The sequence below is a fragment of the Gobio gobio genome (genome assembly GCF_949357685.1).
Source record: "Gobio gobio genome assembly, chromosome: 22".
In the NCBI taxonomy this organism is placed as follows: Eukaryota; Metazoa; Chordata; class Actinopteri; order Cypriniformes; family Gobionidae; genus Gobio; species Gobio gobio.
The window spans coordinates 40,646,139-40,666,984 of record NC_137118.1 but is presented as its reverse complement, the minus strand read 5'-3'; the positions used below and the strand labels follow the sequence as shown (position 1 = coordinate 40,666,984).

General features: G+C 37.6%; 1 protein-coding gene across 3 annotated transcripts in view; it reads left to right on the top strand.

The window, feature by feature from the left end:
- Nucleotides 1-12,510: 12,510 nt before the first annotated feature.
- The window catches only part of mef2ca (myocyte enhancer factor 2ca), a 60,945-nt gene continuing 52,609 nt past the window's right edge, over nucleotides 12,511-20,846 (top strand). Inside the window, exon 1 of one of the 3 annotated variants that reach the window (XM_079804930.1) lies at nucleotides 12,511-12,756. The gene's annotated coding sequence lies outside the window, so the exon portion shown is untranslated. The remainder of the gene's footprint in view (nucleotides 12,757-20,846) is intronic. The other 2 variants (XM_079804933.1, XM_079804931.1) reach the window with 2 other exon arrangements.

Genomic DNA, 20,846 nt, shown 5'->3' with positions numbered 1-20,846 from the left:
TCTGTCAGGGAAATAATGTGTTGAATTGTGAAGTACTTGAAGCTAAATTATTACATTAATATATTTTATCATTTTAGTGATTAAAAGAAGATAAAAATTTTATTGTAATATGACACATAACCTGGAGACAGAACTTAAATGTTCTTTATTTGATTTTTTGTTTGATTTATATATATATATTTCAAATATTTTCAAATAAATGTTATATTTTAAAATATATCAATTTTTTTTTACATTTAAATGCATATTATAACATAAAAGTTTGTAAATATATAATGTGTGTGTGTGTCTGTATATATAATTTATATGAATTTCCCTATATATATATATATACACACACATATGCACCGATCAGGCATAACATTATGACATTATGTTGTGTGAGTCCCCATTTTGCTGCCAAAACAGCCCTGACCCGTCGAGACATGGACTCCACTAGACCACTGAAGGTGTGCTGTGGTATCTGGCACCAAGATGTTAGTAGCAGATCCTGTAAGTTGCGAGGCAGGGCCTCAATGGATCGGACTTGTTTGTTCAGCACATCCCACAGATGCTCGATTGGATTGAGATCTGGAGAATTTGGAGGCCAAGTCAACACCACAAACACGTTGTTGTGCTCCTCAAACCATTCCTGAACCCTTTTTTCTTTGTGGCAGGGCGCATTATCTGCTGAAAGAGGCCACAGCCACCAGGGGATACCGTTTCCATGAAAGGGTGTACATGGTCTGCAATAATGCTTAGGTTTTGTACGTGTCAAAGTAACCCAAGGTTTCCCAGCAGAACATTGCCCAAAGCATCACACTGCCTCCGCCGGCTTGCCTTCTTCCCATAGTGCATCCTGGTGCCATCCACGTGATGTAAAAGAAAATATGATTCATCAGACAAGGCTACTTTCTTCCATTGCTCCGTGGTCCAGTTCTGATGCTCACGTGCCCACTGTTGCCGCTTTCGGTGGTGGACAGGGGTCAGCATGGGCACCCTGACTGGTCTGCCCATACGCTAAAAACTGAGATGCACTGTGTATTCTGACACCTTTCTATCAGAACCAGCATTTACTTGAGCTACAGTAGCTTGTCTGCCTTCGTTCCCCACGTGCACCAATGAGCCTTGGCCGCCCATGACCCTCTCGCCTGTTTTTTTTTTTAAATTATGTCTCTCACAGTGGACATGCACCTACGATGACAATTTCAGACCCCTCCATGATTTCTAAGTGGGGAATTTGCAAAATAGCTGGGTGTTCATATACTTATTTTCCTCACTGTATATATTTACAACCCCAAATCAGAAAAAGTTGGGACAGTATGGAAAACGTAAAAAAATAAAAAAATAAGTGATTTCTAAATTTACTTTGACTTGTATTTCATTGCAGACAATATGAACACAAAATATTTCATGTTTTGTCTGGTCAACTTCAAGTAATTTGTAAATATGCATCCTTTCCTGTCATTCAGACCTGCGACACATTTCAAAAAAAGTTGGGACAGGAGCAATTTAGGGCTAGTAATGAGGTAAAATGGTTAAATTTACCACGCATTTACCACTTTGTAATTTTGCCATTCCTTTTCACAACACTTAAAAGACGTTTAGGGACTGAAAGACACCAAGTGATGAAGTGTTTAAGGTGTAATTTTGTCCCATTCTTCCTGCAAACAAGTCTTAAGGTGGACAACAGTACGGGGTCTTCGTTGTTGCATTTTGCGCTTCAAAATGCGCCACACATTATCTATTGGAGACAGGTCGGGACTGCAGGCAGGCCAGTCAAGTACCCGTACCCTCTTCCTCCGCAGCCAGGACTTTGTAATGTGTGCTGAATGTGGTTTTGCATTGTCTTGTTGAAATATGCATGGACGTCCCTGGAAAAGATGTCTTCTTGAAGGCAGCATATTATGCTCCAAAATCTCTATGTACTTTTCAGCATTAATGGTGCCTACACAGAAGTGCAAGTTACCTTTGCCAAGGGCACTGACACAACCCCATACCATGACAGACCCTGGCTTTTGGACTTGTTGCTGGTAACAGTCTGGATGATCCTTTTCTTCTTTGGTCCGGAGCACATGGCGTCCATTCCTCCCAAAAGATACCTGAAATACTAATTCATCTGACCCCAGTACACGTTTCCACTGTGTGATGGTCCATCCCTAATGCCTCCGAGCCCAGAGAAGTCGACGGCGCTTCTGGACACTGTTAACATAGGGCTTCCTTTTGGCACAGTACAGTTTTAACTGGCATTTGTGGATGTAACTACGTATTGTGGTACTTGACAAAGGTTTGCCAAAGTAGTCCTGAGCCCATGTGGTGATATCGCTTATAGATGAATGACGATTCTTGATGCAGTGCCGCCTGAGGGATCGGAGATCACGGTTGTTCAGCTTAGGCTTGTGCCCTTGTCCTTTACGCACTGAAATTCCTCCAGATTCCTTGAATCTTTTAATTATGTTATGCACTGTTGAATGTGAAGTATCCAAATCTCTTCCTATCTTTCTTTGAGGAACATTGTTTTTAAACATTTCAATAATTTTCTCACGTATTTGTTGGCAAACTGGCGATCCTCGGCCCATCTTTGCTCCTAAAGGATTAGACCTTTCTTGGATGCTGCTTTTGTACCAAATCATAATTACAATCACCTGTTGACATCACCTGTTTCAAATCACATCATTATTTAACCAATTTACCTCATTACTAGCTCCTGTCCCAACTTTTTTTGAAATGTGTTGCAGGTCTGAATGACAGGAAAGGATGCATATTTACAAATGACATGAAGTTGACCAGACAAAACATGAAATATTTTGCGTTCATATTGTCTGCAATGAAATACAAGTCAAAGTAAATTTAGAAATCACTTCTTTTTTTTATTTGCGTTTTCCATACTGTCCCAACTTTTTCTGATTTGGGGTTGTATATATATATATATATATATATATATATATATAGACAGTATATAAATTATGTATATGTGCAAAAAAAATCGATTTAAAATGCGCTGTTCTTGTGAACTTTCTATTCATCAAAGAATCCTGAAAAAATGTTATCTTCGTTTCCACAGAAATAAATGAAGCAGCACAACTGTTTTCAACATATTATTCAAATAATAATATTAAATATTTATTGAGCAGCAAATCAGCATATTAGAATGATTTTTCAGCTTTAACATCACATGAAAATGAAACATAATTTACATTTTAAAATATATTCGAAAAGAAAACAGTTAAAGTGTTTTTACTATTTTTTTTCAATCAAATAAATGCAGCCTTGTTGAGCATTATAGACTTCTTTATATCTTGCATTTTGTACATTTTAATTTTGTATTATTTTATACATTTTTATCGCCACCTGTTTTATAGAATGACTCAAATGTCAAAACCATTTTATTGACTCTAAACAGTAGAGGAAACAGGTGAGCTGTTGAGACTAATATTTATATTGAATGAAGTTTCTGCGTTTATGTCTCATTGATCTGCCCTCAGATATCATCACTTCATCCTGTGGAGGAAGGAGCTGAGTGGCCCGTCCTCAGAACACTTCCCAAGAGCATGACTTGACTAAGTGTCAGGAACATTAGCATTTTCAGCCGGGCCGCTGGGATATGCTTGGAAGAGCACCGTAGGAGAGGTGCAGGGCGAAGAAAAATAAGCTATGGCACTACCAATAAGTCGCCCTTGAAAAGAACCAGATGTGTGCGCAAAGATCTTTTGAAAATATTATCTTTGGAGGTAGAACTTCTCCGAACGCTGTTTCTTCTCCCAACCCCCGCAAACCGACACTTGTTCGCCGCGTGCTTTCCCTGCTGCATGCTTTTTGTTTCTTACCGTGTCTCAGGGATGTTTTTATGGTCAACGCTATCTTCAGTAGCATTTACATAATTCTTTTTCAGGCGAAAAATGTAAATAAGGGCCACGGTGCTCATTGTTTCTGCTTTGCTTCACAGCGTCTGGTCTTAAAACACACAGTGAGACCTTGTGTGGCGGCTCAGGGCCTGACAGGCTGAAGTCAGCTCACGCCACAGTGTGTTGAGGAAACGGCACGGTTGTTCTCCTACACAGAGGCACCTCTATGGAAAGCCAAAACGGCAAAAAAAAAAACCTCGTAGCCACAAACCTCAGAGCTTTTTGAATAAAACTAGGCAGAGTTTCTTATGCAACCTTTTTTTTTCTGTGGCGACTAGAGCAGAAACACACATGCAAATCTGTCAGCCAACTCATTAGGATAATAGCTCGGACATGTGGATTTTTTTCCCCATGCCGTAACAAAACAAAAAGCCTTTGAGCGATAAGTCGACGGTGCATCAGACAGGGGTGAAATATTGACGGCCGACACCGCCGTTGAAGTTCGATTGCGCCGCCAACAACAAAAACAACAAAAGTTTTGTGTTGGGAACGGCTTCCCTATAAATGTGTCACAATGTTGGAGCCCCTCCTGGGTGTGCCGGACATGGTGTTCCCACAAGATCTCTCTGGCGCGGGTGCTCTGTCATTAGGCCTTGCCACCGGTGCCACACGCCACTCCTAGTGCTGAGCGGAGCACAAGGCCAACGAGACACAGGTTTCGTTGCCAGAGCGCATGAGCAGCCCCCACACTGCAAAAGATGATTTTCTTACTCAGTATTTTGTCTTGTTTTTCAGTGAAATATCTAAAGATTCTCAAAGGATTCACCAAAAAATAATTTATAATGGGAGTGAATGATACCAAAAAAAGTGCATCCAACCATCATACAACTAATCCATATGACTCCAGGGGGTTAATAAAGGCCTTCTGAAGCCAAGCGATGCATTTTTGTAAGTAAAATATCCATATTTACACTCACCTAAAAGATTATTAGGAACACCATACTAATACTGTGTTTGACCCCCTTTCGCCTTCAGAACTGCCTTAATTCTACGTGGCACTGATTCAACAAGGTGCTGAAAGCATTCTTTAGAAATGTTGGCCCATATTGATAGGATAGCATCTTGCAGTTGATGGATATTTGTGGGATGCACATCCAGGGCACGAAGCTCCCGTTCCACCACATCCCAAAGATGCTCTATTGGGTTGAGATCTGGTGACTGTGGGGGCCATTTTAGTACAGTGAACTCATTGTCATGTTCAAGAAACCAATTTGAAATGATTCGAGCTTTGTGACAAGGTGCATTATCCTGCTGGAAGTAGCCATCAGAGAATGGGTACAGGGTGGTCATAAAGGGATGGACATGGTCAGAAACAATGCTTAGTTGGCCGTGGCATTTAAACGATGCCCAATTGGCACTAAGGGGCCTAAAGTGTGCCAAGAAAACATCCCCCACACCATTACACCACCACCACCAGCCTGCACAGTGGTAACAAGGCATGATGGATCCATGTTCTCATTCTGTTTACGCCAAATTATGACTCTACCATCTGAATGTCTCAACAGAAATCGAGACTCCGATTTTGGTGAGCTTGTGCAAATTGTAGCTTCTTTTTGAGTGGTACCCGGTGGGGTCTTCTGCTGTTGTAGCCCATCCGCCTCAAGGTTGTGCGTGTTGTGGCTTCACAAATGCTTTGCTGCATACCTCGGTTGTAACGAGTGGTTATTTCAGTCAAAGTTGCTCTTCTATCAGCTTGAATCAGTCGGCCCATTCTCCTCTGATCTCTAGCATCAACAAGGCATTTTCGCCCACAGGACTGCCGCATACTGGATGTTTTTCCCTTTTCACACCATTCTTTGTAAACCCTAGAAATGGTTGTGCGTGAAAATCCCAGTAACTGAGCAGATTGTGAAATACTCAGACCGGCCCGTCTGGCACCAACAACCATGCCACGCTCAAAATTGCTTAAATCACCTTTCTTTCCCATTCTGACATTCAGTTTGGAGTTCAGGAGATTGTCTTGACCAGGACCACACCCCTAAATGCATTGAAGCAACTGCCATGTGATTGGTTGATTAGATAATTGCATTAATGAGAAATTGAACAGGTGTTCCTAATAATCCTTTAGGTGAGTGTATATCTTTATAATCTATAATCGCTGGCTTCCAGTAATGGCTGTACGTGAGTCTAGTTCCGGCTGAAGAGTGACCTCTGACCCGACGTATTGTGATGTAGGAGTAGTGTAAGCTGAGAGTAGACACCTCTCGCGGTTCAAACAAATAGGGCTGGGCAACAAACTCAAGCTCCTGCCAAATTTCTCTTTAAAAAGTTTCATTTTAGACTTCTAATTCGTGTCTGGTGTTTTGTTTTGCTCTATCCTCTGCGCTTCCGCAGTTATCAATAGAGGGTACACTCTTAAAAATAAAGGTTCTTTGGCGGGGTGTATGGTTTCATGAAGAACCGTTAATATCCAAAGAACCCTTCCATTGCACAAAAGGTTCTTTATAGTGTAGAAAGTTTCGATAACACTTTACAATAAGTTTCGTAAGTTAACTGCATTAGTTAACATGAACTAATAATGAACTGCACTTATAAAGCATTTAATTATCTTTGTTAATGTTAAATTCAACATTTACTAATGCATTATTAAAATCTTGTTAACATTAGTTAATGCACTGTGAACTAACATGAACAAACCATGAGCAGCTGTATTTTTATTAACCCATGTAAACAAAGATTAACTAATGCTGAACAGAGGTCTTGTTCATGTTAACTAATACATTAACTAATGTTAACTAATACAACCTTATTGTAAAGTGTTACCAAAGGTTCTTTAGACTATAAAATGGTTAGAAAAAAATGGTTCTTTAAAGAACCTTTCACAAAACGGTTCTTCAGAGAACCAAAAATGGTTCTTCAATGGCATTGCTGTGAAAACCCCTTTTTGGTTCTTCCTGGCACCTTAATTTTTAAGAGTGATATATGCACGCGACGTTACGCCCACAGAGTGGCAAAAAGACTAAGAGTCAGCATTGGTTTTCAGTGTGAATGCCCACGAAAAACACACAAAACCAGGCCTGGTGCCAGAGACCCCCACCCCGGACGTCCCTGTGCCCCCTACTATTGCCGGACCGAGAGAGACTTGATAATAGCGTGTAATTTTCTCACTCAAACCACTGCCGCCTGCTGCTTCTGCTACTGATTGCTTTTAGAGGGAAAAGCTGCCCATAACTGCAGGTCTAGGATCTGTTTCCTTCGTAATAATAGCATATTAGAGTTGGCAAAAGATCCAGTGCGTATCTGTATTTGCGCTCGTCAAATGATTCAATTTCCAACGTGTTTTGGCTTTGGTGAGTAATGTAGCCAATCACAGACATGTTTCTTGATTTCTTGAATGCACTGGCCAATCACTTGTCTGGCTATCACCAGACCAAGCTCAATTTAAGATTGAACATTGGTCTGGGGAGTCTGCTCTGTATTTTCTACTGCACAAGAGGCTTGATAAATGAGCATAAATTGAATTACTCTGTATGCAATCGGATAGTCCTTCAACCAATCAGACCACAAGAGGCGTGATCAACGGGCATCGATCCGTCGCTTCTCTATCCGTCATCGTGTTAAACCCGCCAATAGCGCGCCAGGTGGATAAGCCTGTGATTGGTTCCCGCAAAAGTGTAACAGAAGCAGTAGAAATGAATGTACAGGTTTCCAGACTGAGTTGCAGGGCGAAATCAAATCGCCGGCAGATCAGGCTGAGTTTACCCAGTCTAGCCAATCATAGGTGTTGAAGTCAGAATCCATCACGCTCGAGTTTTTGTCCAGTGCTGAGTTCTGCATGCGCGCAAATCTTCTCTAACAAAGTGCAGACATTATGTTAAAGGGTTAGTTCACCCAAAAATGAAAATTCTGTCATTAATTACTCACCCTCATATTCGGAACACAAATGAAGATATTTTTGTTGAAAGCTGATGGCTGAGAAAGGCTTCAGATAGGCCTCCATTGGCATTCAGTACACTTATACTCCCAAGACCGATAAAAGGCACTTAAAACGTCGTTACAAAGTCCATCTCACCACAGTGACTCTACAATAATCTTACGATGCGACGACAATAGTTTTTGTGCGCAAAAAAAAATCAAAATAACACCTTTATCCAGCTTGTTATTGACTTCCGCGTGTCTATAAAAACTATTGTCGTCGCATCGTAAAATTATTGTAGAGTCACTGTGGTGAGATGGACTTTGTAACGATGTTTTGAGTGCCTTTTATCCGTCTTGGGAGTATAAGTGTACTGAATGCCAATGGAGGCCTATCTGAAGCCTTTCTCAGCCATCAGCTTTCAACAAAAATATCTTCATTTGTGTTCCGAATATGAACGGAGGTCTTACGGGTCTCGAACGACGTGAGGGTGAGTAATTAATGACAGAATTTTCATTTTTGGGTGAACTAACCCTTTAATAAGAGCTTCATTGATTAATATAACGGAACATTGTGAGATTGCGTTCATTGAATGAGTGACAGCTTTTAGTGATTATAAAGGGAGCGCTCTTTGCGCGCTGTCTAGGCGATATAAAACTAAATGAATAGATCTATAATATATTCAGAATTTGAATAACACTTTTGTTTTCCATTCTTGACAAGCAGCCACATACACGCTTCAATACATAGACCCATCCGCATATAAATGCGGGCTTCACTCTCGAAACTGATGACTGACAGTGATAAATAATTATGTATCGAAATCAGGCTTATATAAATGTCAGGAAAATACGATTCTTGGCTGCAGGTCAATATACATGGATCATCTTTGGTAAGTTGTAAGGAACATTATATAGAGTCCAACCTTAAGTTTAAACTGATAACCGTTTGTTTTACTCGCGTTTTCCCCTATTAAATCCAGTCATGCAGGAGATCTTCTGTCATTCAGTCCCAGCTGAGGGGGCGGGAAAGTGACGTCAATGCATTCCCTCTATATGTCATGCGTCGGGTCAGAGGTCACTCTTCCGCAGGAACTCGACTCGCGTATGGCGGAAGCCAGTCATCATAGTTTATAAAGTGATAAATATGTATATTTTTCTTACAAAACCACATGGCTTCGCTTCAGGAGGCTTTTATTAACCCCCTGGAGTTGTATGGATTACTTGTATGATGGATGGATACACTTTGTTTGGGCTTCAAAAATCTGTGGTATTATTCACTCCCATTATAAAGCTTGGAAGAGCCAGGATATTTTTTAATATAACTCTGATTGTGTTTGGCTGAAAACACATTGCTTTCATAGTGTAAACGCTCATGTGGTCGAATGTGTTCAAACAGCCACAAAAGGCCGCCTTCTGACCTAACGCATAAACATGACGGGAAGCGCGCTAGCCAGATGGGATTTAAACGTTTTTCAGCTGAACACCCAAGTTTGGTTTGAAGATGAAAAATGCTCCAAGCACAATGTTCTCTCACCATTCCTGATTTCTAACACACACTCATTGCGTTCGGCGTGATTTTGCGGCTGTCAGAGTAGAAACAAAAGCTGATGCTCTCTGTATGTTTTTGCCGTTGTCTCCGGGCATGTTCATATGTAAATTGTGCAAGCTTATTTCGTCCATTAGATTGAAAGATCTGAAAAAACTCCATAGACCCTCCCCTCGAAGAAATCTGGACAGAAGTGGTTGAAAGTGGACAAAAGAGACGGATTCAAACAGCATGTGGGCCAAAACGCATCTTAATACCAGGTGTAAATGCCCAAAAATCGAATTTGTGACATTTACAAAACACGCTCGAAGAGGACCAATCACAACACACTGATCCAGCTAAACTGACCAATTAGAGGACATTATGGTTTTCGGAATGAGGGGCTTCATAGAGGGGGAACTAAACAGAGGCTGTGTCCGAAATCGCCCACTATACCCTCATTCCTTTTTCCCTACATTAGTCCTCTAATATAGTTTGCTTGATGAAAACGAGTGCGCCGGACACTGAGTGCAGGACTTGATTTTGTCCATCAGGAATTGATTGGATGGTTGTGGTTTACTATTGGTGGATCTCATGTGAGTGACAGTTCCCTTACGCCAGTAAACACGCCATTACGAAAGCACATTAAATATACTAACATAATGATGTGCACGGATATATCATTTAAATGCTGTAATATTCCATAAAGAAAATAAGAATTGCCAGTTGTTGATTTCATGGTGACTTTGTTTAAACACTTAATTTTGACACATTTTTCAGAAAACAAGACTTAATTCCTTAGGTAATTTGCGTCTCAAGTTGATGTTGATTTAAGAATGTTTAGATATTTGTACTGGAAAAAAGGTCAAAAATACTGAGTGGAAAAATCATTTTCAACCGCTTCAGACGCATTTTACGGGAAGTTCTGCTGTGGAGACAGATAATTGACTTTCTCTTTATTCCATGCAAGTTTGTTTAAATTGTCTCTCTGTAAACACAGGTTGTGAGCAGTCCAAATCCAATCCATCCTGAAATCAAGTCTTGGACATCTGCACGGCGCTTGCCACTTGGTGTTTTCAGATTAGGATCGACCTATCGTCTTTGTCGAATTGGACAATTCCAGTAAATCTCAGGTAAAGTTTTATGCCACTGTCATTTCCCAAAAGCTCAGAAAACAGAGTTATACGTTTTCACCCGTCCATGTTAAGACGGCCACTGCGTGGGCAAATGTTTGTTATCTTTGGTTTCCACTGGAGGTTCGGTGTCTCTCTGGGACTGGTCGACATGCATACCAGGACAGACCAGCAGGGCCCTCCCATTACCACATGGTGACCAGGGATATGTTCCATAAGAGTCATGTGACCGCTAGTGTCCTCTTTCTCAGAGTATCCCATTGCAAAAGATGCATGTGAATGCAAACTTTACATTATGACTGTATGTTCAAAGCAATGCTACAGAAATAATGCATACAATCCAAAAGTGCTGGATGAATCGGATAATGTAATGTTTGGATGGATCTCTAATTTTTCACCACGAAAACAAAATAAATAAATTAATAAATATAACCATAACACTTTACAAAAAGGTCTCATTTGTTTTAATCCACTAACATGAACAGCAATGTATTTTTATAGCATTTCTTTACCTTTTTTAATACTAATTAAGAGATATTAATTAATGTTAACATAAAACTTTTGACTTTTAAAAATGTATTAGTAAATGTTGAATGTTCAACTAAGATATTAATAAAAGTAAAAATAAATTAACCAAGATAATAAAAAAGTTATATTTATATTTATAAATTAACATTGATTAACTATTGTTAACAAATTAAAACTTGTAGTAAAGTGTTACCAATATTTAAATAGCATTTTTGCAGTTCTAAATGCCATTAATGCCATTAATTTTACATAATTTATTGTGGTGTGTATATATATATATATATATATATATATATATATATATATATATATATATATATATATATATATATATATATATATATATATATATATATATATATATATATATATATATATATATATATATATATATATATACTGTGTGTGTGTAAATATATATATATATATATATATATATATATATATATATATATATATATATATATATATATATATATATATATATATATATATATATATATATATATATATATATATATATATATATATATATATATATATATATATATATATATATATATATATATATATATATATATATACTGTGTGTTTGTAAATATATATATATATTTACACACACACAGTATATATATATATATATATATATATATATATGTGTGTGTGTGTGTGTGTGTGAGAGAGAGAGAGAAATGTATTTATTTTTGATTAAATTATAGTGAATAAAATGTTACTGTATTACTGTAATAAAAATTTTATTTCATCAATTTAATTTTAATCATTTAAATTTAATTGAATCAATGTTGAGAAAAATCTAGCAAATGAATCTAAATCTAAACCAAATCTTAAACAATTCCGGACACATTACGATAGTAAAATTTTGTCATGAAAATAATGTCACAATTCCAAAAACTTTTTATTATAGTCCTAAAATAGACCTATTTTTCTTTGTGAAATATGATTTATTTTTTTCCCCTCTTTAAGTGTACATTTGTGGAGGAAATTTACCCTGGACAAGGGTAAATTATTATCATTAGCTATAATTAAAACTAAACTCATAAATAATATTTTCCTTACTTGAAATAAAATAAACATTAACTGAATTGTTTTTTTTTTAAATATGCCAAAACAATATTTCTCATATTTTGTTTAATTTAAGTTAAAGTACTAAAATAACTCAAACTGCATAAACAAACTAAAAGCTAAAATTAAAAAAAAGACAATATATACATATAAAAAAAACTGACAAAAACACAACAAAATGACTAAAACGTTAAAAACTCTAAATTTGAACACAAACTATAATAGTAATGAGTAATGACTACAGAGATGTTGCTTTCCCGAGAACAACGTGCTCTTGTCCTGTCAAATACAAATTGAATTTCATCTAAATTAAATTAATCTGCATGAAAAGCTGCAATATCTTCTTGAAGGGGCAATAATCCTGGGCACTTGTGCCAAGGCCAACAGAGGCCTGCATGTCAGTGATACTTTCATCTAAATATACCCAAGACTGACGGGAGCAGGTGAGAGGGGCCCTGCCAGACGCTCGCGCTGAACCTACATGTGTGTGAGTGTGTATGTCCTTGTTGGGTGCGGTTAGGGTGAGGATGCCATCTCCCCTTCACTGTGGATCGAGATCTGAACTAAACACAACCCAATTTTGGGTTTCTCTTCAAAGCCAGCTGGTCTGGCTTTATTACTTTTTCCTCAGCCTTTTTATTTTTTTGACATATTAACAATCTTTTTACTTTTACTTTTCTACAAAGACTGACCCACAGCAGGTGCTGCAGGGTTGACCTTCCTGGAGAAGAACGTTATCGGACTGGTAAGTGACCCAAAAGTATCCAAATTGTTTGATGTTGGCGAAAAAGTGACATGTCTGTGGTGAACATAAGTCAATAAAGTGTGCTAGCGTGACACGGTGTTTCGACACGTCTCGTTTGGGGCGCGCAGACCTGAGAATAGAAATAGAGAGATACAAATTTAGAGAGGTCGGCTTTTTTTCAGGACACGGTTTGCCTTCGTAAATAGATATGTTTGTCTAGGAGATGAATGCAGGGAACGGGCCACCGTTTGCTAATATTGAGTCAAGCTTATTTACGGCTCCTTATATTGACATCGACCGTGGCTTTCTTTGTCGGACAGTTTGAGGACTTTATCAAGCCACTATATATTTAAGCGTGATTTTGTTTGGTGCCAGTGTACATAATATTGGAATAAAAAGATGAATATATGTTATGAATATATATCCGAGGCTAAAGGCCCGTTTACACCAAGGACGCATGCCATATGAAACAGCACCCCCCATTTTTTAAAAAGGCGTGTAATCGCACACAGTTTACAAACTCCACGATGGAAAACAGCGATAGATGAACCAACACCGAAGTCCAGGCACTGCTTAAAGGGGTCATGGACTGCGTTGTTTTATTGTTTTATGATGTTTCCTGGGGTGCACTTATAATGTTAGAATGCTTTTTACATCAAAAATTGTCATAATTTATAAATAAAAGGCATTTTTCCTACCCTGATTTTAGCCCTCTGCTCTGAACGCTCTGTTTTAGGGGGCGTGTCCACTGTGAGACTTCAGTGTAAACGCCCACTGCTGTGATTGGCTAACGTCTTTCCATTTGAAATATCACTCTCTCTTTTAGCTCATTTTTACTATTACAGCTCTCATGGATAACTAATCGTGAAAAGTGTTGCATTACATTTAGATCTATGGCATTATATTAAAATTGTGGCATGAAAGGTTGAAGTGATGATCACACACATGTTGAGCGCATAAAAGCAGTGATCTCGTCATTGCAACTCAGTTTCTGTACATTAACGAATGCTTTCATCTTCACTAACAGTGCAAACGTGATATAGTTAAGATATTTATTTAATAAAACGGGAGTCACTGATAAACGCATCACTGATAAACTCTCCTGTTTGATTGACAGGTTCAGCACGCGCTGCTCAAACGATTGCAAAGGGAGCTTACTTCGCTTTCTTTTATAGAGTTGAATCACCGTTAAATAACAGATCATTTTCATCCTTCTAAGAGAAACAACGCAAATTGATGTTTAGTCACTGGTTTGATTGACTGACACACAGACAAAGAACATCTGACTACATGAATCATTACATTTCAGAGCAGGCATTCGAATGAACACAGTTACTTACATGTTGCATTACTGTCGAGCCCAGGCACTGCACAATATTTTGTAATCCTCAACGACATGTTTATTGCTGGGTAGCTCGATCTGGTTTAACACTAGGCCTATGTTACATGCGTGAATCGGTGGGCGGGGCTAAACAGGCAATGATGAAGTAGGCGTTGATCTTCTTCTGCAGAGGCGGTGTTTTCAGCTCCGAGACTTACAGGATATTCTTATATCACGATGAACTTTTATAAATCAAAGGCTGGATGAAAAGTTCTCAATTCATGACCCCTTTAACCTTTACTCCATGGAGGAAATCCAACGCGACTTTGAAGGGACCAAACTAAACATCTTTCTCTTTCCATCGCGTCTACATTCCATCTCCGTTATCACGAATTCCATGACACAACGAAAACACAGCTCCGATCACGGCGTCTTCCATTCTCCAGTTATTGACGTTGGTTAATGCCGCACTTAAAATGACGTCGCTGTCTTCGATAACTATAACAACCACAGTATATTAGCATCCACACCAGTACACATTACATTTCGTGTATCGATAACTGTAAAGACAACTATATTAGCCTCCACACTGGCAGACAATGTTGTTCTGTTTATTATAAGCGCACCCTGCAATCATGTCTTCTGACTCTTTAAATTCTCAAGCTCTTTAAAGGGTACATAACACACACAGTTTCTGCCAGTCTCATGTTAATCTTGAGGACCTATAGAGTAGTATTGCATCCTTCATATCTCGAAGAGTCTTTAGTTTTATCATATTTATAAAAGACAGATATGCTGTACCGATTCTTTCTGAAAATAGCCGAGCTTGTGCAGGCGTGCAGTTGGCGGAGCTAAAGACACACGAGCACACGAGCACACACACACACACACAATACATCATGTCATTATCCCTGGATAACTTTCGATTCACTATAAGTTTGTGTTGTTGACATTATATGTACTTGTGCCGATTGCCAACAAAAAAGGCAATTGATGCAGTTTCACTCACTGCCTGCGGTTTCGACTCGTCACCCAATGCTGTTTGGGATAAACAAACTGCATCCACTGTTTCCTTAACGCTGGGTTCTTTGGGAAGCTGAACAAGTTTATCTTTCCCTCACAACCAAAAACACACTTCTGTGATATTAGCCGCGTTTCCGTTACAGATTTGCGCAAAACTTTTGCGATATTTTCTAAAAGTCGATAAAAAAATATTGCAAAATGACAGCGTTTCCATTAACTGATGTTGTGCGACTAAAAATTTTTTTTCCTCTCTTGATAAATCATTCCAAAAATTATGCTACGTATGTTGTTAGGTTTATGTAGCTATATCCCAGCCACCGCACGTCATTATTTTTAATGGTAAGAGACGTGCGTGTTATCCAAGCACTGATGGCAAGGAAAGCACCTTATACTTGAGCGGCACATATGAGGTGTTATGATAAATTGTGGCATTTTATATTTATGAATTTAATAAAGAACTCGTCTTCTGTCCAAACATAGCATCATCTGTAAAGAATGATCGACTTTTACATACGCCAGATTATTGTGACGCATTGCCACATACAGAGACGAGCGAAAAGTTTGAATTTGCATGGTGGTAACTCAAAGGTTTTTTTTTTACCACTTCGTTATTTTGGCTTGGAATTTCATTTGTTGGAAATATAAACTGAATTCAAAAATGCTTTTGAAATTAAAAACTTTTCGTTTAATAAACAATTTATATTTTTGAATTGAAGACAGCGTTTGGAGTGGAGTGCAAAATAATCCGTTCCCTGAATCCACGGCCTTTGCTGTTATTGAGTGTACACAAATAAAAGGAGACAGTTTACTGTTTATAGTTATGTCTTGCACTTATCTGTATGGCTAAAAATGACGGAGTATTGAGTATTGAGTTTCCGCTGGAATAAGGAAAAAATCTATCAAAAGGCGCCGACGACTTCTTCGGACAGAGGGTTAAAGAAAACGTAGCCTATTTAGTTTCATATAGTTAGGCTATGTCTAAATATTATAATCTTTTAATTTCATATGTTGATTATGAAAAGTGAGCAGCATGAGTAAGGCACATAGTCAGATGCGCATATGTCTGGGGACATGGATTTTAAGCACTTCATTGAATTGTGTTTTCTAGAAAGTCTTTCTTTAAAATTAATTTTGTTTCGAATAAATTGTATTTTAATTTTGATCAATGTTTAATCAACTATTTCGCTGTATATTTAATAAATAAAAAGCAATCCAAGATCGTCGGTAATGGATTGACGTGTCTAACTGGCCTGTTTCCTCATTCTTTGAGTAAGGCTGAAACTATAGCGTCTTTCTGTTTTAATACATTTCTTGAATATGTCTTAATTACAGTAGGCCTATAGATAGTTATGATATTTGTGGTTGCACCGGGGTCCGTCATTATAAAGTTACGCCACTTTCCTTTTTAGGAGAAAATATGTTGTTTTAACGACATAAGATCTCATTATTAGACATACTTGAGTGGGAAAAAAATTATATGTAGGCCCTATGTGAGAGCAATGCGTGACCGTACCAGGTGACCAGTAAATGCGGAAAAACTGTTTCCATTGCAGTTTTGCGAAAATTTCCTCTTTCGATTTGCCTGAAAAACCACCTCATACGAGCGTAAAAACTTTTTTGCAATATATGGGAGTTTTTGCAAAATTGACGCGTTTCCATTGGCGTATTTTCAATTCGCAATTTCAATTTGCGCAATTTGAAGGGTAATGGAAACGCGGCTATTGTTGATTTCATGGTCTAAAAACAAAATGACAGCGCTGCCGATGGCTTCCGTAAACCGAACAAAGCTCGTTGTTGACGCTCTTGCTCGGGTTGATGTGCGCATACTCCGGGAGAAGTGCCCATACAAACTTTCCGAAACTTGTTCAAATCCTGAAGGAGTGTATTTGGCACAGAAATACTCAAAATTTTGGCCATGTTTAGCATGAGAATCCAACTCTTTAACAGTGTAAATAAGTCAGAATGCATGAAATAGCACCCCCCCCCCCCGTCCTTTAAAGCAGGATGGTTTCTGATTGGCTGTCAATGTTTTTATCAATGTTCATCAGCTGAAAAAAAAATTTTCTGAAAGTGATTCCAACAGTATAGTTTCTCTGTGCCATTATCGTTATAGTTGTGGTGTGGACTCTATTCTTTTTATAATTAGGACTCTTTGAGAACTATATCTTTATCGTTATAGTTATTGTCCTTGGTATGAATGGGCATTAATGCGCATCGCTGGTATTAGATCCCCTCGTTTCTTTCTCTAGAGGCCACAGCTGTAGGGAATCTATCAAGAGAGTTTGAGATAATGAAAGGCACATCAAGGGCATTTGTGGTGCCCACAAAACCACCGATTCCTTCCCACAACCACTGCAGCCTTCTCCTCTTTCGGCTTCAGTTTCAAAACAAGACGCCGTGATAATGCTATCCTTATGTACTGGGTGTGAGTGTTTGCGCCATTGTTTATACAGTTTAGACTCTCTGGCTGTCCCGATGGTTGATGCTCTAAAAAAGCTGAATGTGTTGGAGAAGGAAGCGCAAACTGACCCACTTTGGATGTTGAAAGTCATTGCAGCAAGATTTGCATTTTCAGCCGCTCCATGCTCAGTTTTTGCCGCATGAGTTTGTATTTTGTGTATGTAGAGTGTTTATCCAGCTTGGTTGTTTTAATAGAATATTGTGTTATGATAGAAGGCGCATTTCCATATTTGTTGAAGCACTTTGGATAAAAGTGTCTGCTAAATTAAGCAAATATAAAAATGTAATGGGTTTTTCCATAGCCAAAGCAGATACAGATTAAATGCTGTGATATCCATATAATTTATCTAAGTATACATTAATTGCTTGCATTAAATATGTATTTAATATGCATTCATCTCAGAAAATTCACTTTAAATATTTGAAAAAAAGGATTATTTTAAAAATGTGTGTGTGTTTGTGTGTATGTATATGTATTCTAAGAAAATATATATGTATTCTAAGAAATATTTCTTTAGAAAGTCATGTCACACACACACACACACACACACACACACACAATATATGTATATGTATGTATATATATATATATATATATATATATATATATATATATATATATATGAGAGAGCGAGAGAGCGAGAGAGAGAGAGAGAGAGAGAGATGTGTATATATATGTAATACATATATATATATATATATATATATATATATATATATATAGATATATATATATATTAAAGCTACATTTATTAATTACACTAAAAATTATTTTACAGAAAATGCACTTTAATTATTTGAAAACAAATGATTATTTAATATAGGTATACTGTATATATAATACTTAATTATAATATTATATCTTTATAAAAATATATCTAAAATATATTTATTTTGAAAGTCGTGTTATAAAAATAACAAACAGCATATTTAGAATATGGATATACAAACATTTTTGTAACATGACTTTTTCTAAATACTATGATATAAAATATATAAACATAAAACATTGCTGTGCTTATTTTTGGAGTAGGTAAATAAATCAAACTGATTTATTAATTTTCCTTTTGTTTGATATATCTACGTCTGCATATGGGTTTTCCCTTTTCATGCAACATCGTAATGTAACATTGTTGGCATAATGTAGTGTAATACGAGATATATTTAAAAGCATACCTGTAAGCATAGGTATAATGTAACATACTCAGAGAAGACATGCCTTTAAGGCAGCTTTAGAGACATCAGTGCCTGAGAACTCGTCAGGTGAGACACATAATGCGGCAGCGAGTTTTGCACGCTAGGTCTCCCCCAGTGAAACCAGAGTATGAGCTATAACAATAGAAAGCATGTTTTCTGTATTCAGGCTTATATTTTGTGGATTATAGGTGTCTAGCTGTGAGCTCAGCAACAAAGGCAAACACCTAAATAGGGTTAGGCACGAATAGCCTGACATTCAAACAAGTCCTGTGTAATTGTGGTAAATAATTTTGCAGCACTGTTGCCTTAACATGTGGCTGTAGTAGTTAGCGCACAACGAAGAGGGAAATCCAAAATAACAGTCTTTAATGACAAATATCAGGAGAAACTGCAAATATACAACACAACCTCATAATTCAAATACGACATGGAACCAAGAACTGAGGAAACTTAAATACACAGGGAGTAATGAGATAACTCAAGGAACAACAGGTGAGGGTAGGATCAAGAACACCGGGGAGAACCAAACTTAGGGTATGTTTACGTGACAACGATGTACTAAAAACGGAAAAAGGTTTTCCTTAATTGCGTATAGACGCCAACGTTGTCAAAACTATCCCCGTTCACACGGATCCACAAAAACAGTTAAAAACGCTGTATTATGCATGCCAGGCCAGTAGTTGGCGATGTCACTTTGTAAAGAAGCACATATTACTCATGAACATGACGTCACTGTTTTCACAATTTCCCATTTTAGTTTACATAGAGACAATAACGGTACCTTTTTCAAAAAAGTTGCACTTTGAAACACATTTTCAAAAGATTGCGTTTTCAGGCCCCCAAAACGCCAATGTTGTGTGAATGAACCAAGCAGCAACCTCCCGCAGTTTCTCTTGGAGCCAATACGGAAGTGACATATACTGCAATTCATCGACTGGCCGCTAGGGGCAGGCTCCAGAAGGGAGCAGAATCTCATTAAGCCCCATGTTAAAATGCCCAACTTTACAGCAGATTGAAACATGTTTACAGCCTGGTACAAATTGCGGTTTTGGTCTATACGGATAATTTTGCCCTTCATGACAACTGTGAGGGGGGTGAGTGTTTTTATAACTCATTCGTTTACATTATATAAAGCATTAAAGTTCTGCATAATTAAGGGCGTGGCCACTTCGAGTGACAGGTGGATAGCCATTTATCTGCCATCACTGCAGCTCCGCCCACGTCCCGCCTTTTTGCCCATTTTCTGTTATCTGGGAGTGACGCGCGATGATGTGCTGCCAAGATGGAAATGGCCATCTCGTCCATACTTTGCGCTTCAAAACTGCTCATCAGAATCCTATGGGTGACGTCACGGACACTACGTCCATATTTTTTTACAGTCTATGGAATGAACGACCAAAACATAAAAAGCTTTCCGTATTTAGTTGAAAACAGTGTCCTGTAAACGGCCCCTAAAACACACTGAAACTAAACGTTGTTATAAATTAAGCACAAACACTCACTGTAAAAATGGTAGTGATTTAAACGGTAAAAGACTGTAAAAATGCTACACTGTAAAAAAAGTGTAAAAATAGGGCACAATGTACTGTATAAATATGAAGGAATTTTCCGTATTGTTTTTTTTTTACAGGTGTTTTACCTGTATTTTGAATTATGTGTTTTAAGGGTTAACGGAAATTCCTGTAAAATTACTGGATAATGTACTTACCAGTACATTTTCCGTTTTTATTTTTTACAGTGTATGGTTAAAAACAGTTAACTGGTTAACAGAATTTCCGTACTATAAACGGTGAATAAGTGTAATAGATCTAACCTTACATGTAATGTAATTTCTAATTTTACAGTAAAATACCGTACAGTTTTTGGATGTGAAAAAGAAGAATTCGTTGAGTAATTTACGGTGAATAAATGTAAATTGACATTCCCAGAATTCCCTGCATGATTCTTCACATTTGATGTATTTTTGTTGAAATAACGGTTTCTTCTTAGTTTTTCTTAGGTTTTTTTTTCTGATCAGTTATGTACATTAGGGTTTTATGTTACATTTAATGTTGTTAAATTAATGTTTATTGCATTTTTAAAAGGTCAT